Raw genomic sequence first — 1,359 nt, 5'->3', positions numbered from 1 at the left:
AGAACTTCTTTTAAAACCTTGTTTAACTGATTCTTTGTGTTTAAACTTATATTGCTCACATATTTTGACTGATTCTATGAGTCTACTACATCTTTAACTCGCCTATGAAAGCCCTAATTTTTTTTAGGGTTCTTCGTTTGGTTTTTGTGACTGACCAGTTCTCGTTTGAGTTTCTGTGATTTCTCGTAATTGTCTTGCCTTGATATGCTTCTACTGAGTTTCTTAGCCTAATCTTACACTGATCCTATGTGCTTGTGTTCATCTTGACTGTTCACATCAAGACTTGCATCTTTTCTCACTGAATCAGTATTATTTAACTTTCGTGTTTGCTAGAGTTGTATGTCGATTTTTGACTATCCATGTCTTACACTATTTATATGTTAAACATGCTGACTCTTTTTCATGACTTCCTCTTTGATTGAGTTGTGTAGTATTCTGAGTTCCGTATTCTTGAGTTGATTTGAACACTTTCCCTTAAACCTTCGATTCTTACCTTTCTACTCAATTTAATTGATTGGCTTGCCTTAATTGATTTTCTTTTACCCTGTCTGCATTGTTACTTGATTCTTACTTATTATTTCCTTAATTAGAAGTTTTCTGAACCTAGCCCTAATTACCTGTTCTATACTTGCACTGTTTAAAATCTTTCCTTATTTGTTATATTCCAGCTACGAATGATTTCTTTCCTTACTTGTCACCTGCTCGTTACCGTTTGAACTAATTCCCTTAATTAAGGGATGACTCGAACTGATTTTATTCTGAGTTCTATAATTACTGAACAATTGTGATTCTTGCCTTATTTTTACCTAGTTTCGAACTACTGTATAAATGACTCTCTTCTACAGTCTTAACACACGTACACAAACACAGACATTAGTTCACATCTCTCTCACACTCAAAAGCTCTTCTGCTCTCTTTGTTACTTACTATTGTTACTAAATTAGCCGGCTGCAAGCCAAGGCTAATTATTGAACTCTCCTGCTCTTTACCTTTCGTTTACTCTCTTTACTGGTATGTTCTGATTTTAAATTCAAGTTCTCAAACCACTGTGTTTCATACTGCTTCAGTTCATCATATTCTTAATCTGTTTCTATCTTTTGTTTTGCTGCTCAACATGTAATGGACCTAGTTATGTCTTATGACTTCTAAAATCAGCAGGTCTTATGAATTAGTAATTTGTTTAAACTTGACTCTACCTTGTCTTGAATATTGGTTCACTTGCTATCCAGTCTGAACCTCTCTTTGCAAAGTGATTTTGTTACTCTAAGTTGTTTGATTCTATGTTGGTTCTGGAGTTCCTATTGTGTTATATCATTAGTTATCCCTAATCCCATGACCCCCTAAAGCATATCTAATTCT

The sequence above is a fragment of the Nicotiana attenuata genome, chromosome 2 (genome assembly GCF_001879085.1).
Source record: "Nicotiana attenuata strain UT chromosome 2, NIATTr2, whole genome shotgun sequence".
Lineage (NCBI taxonomy): Eukaryota > Viridiplantae > Streptophyta > Magnoliopsida > Solanales > Solanaceae > Nicotiana > Nicotiana attenuata.
This window is presented reverse-complemented; position numbering follows the sequence as displayed.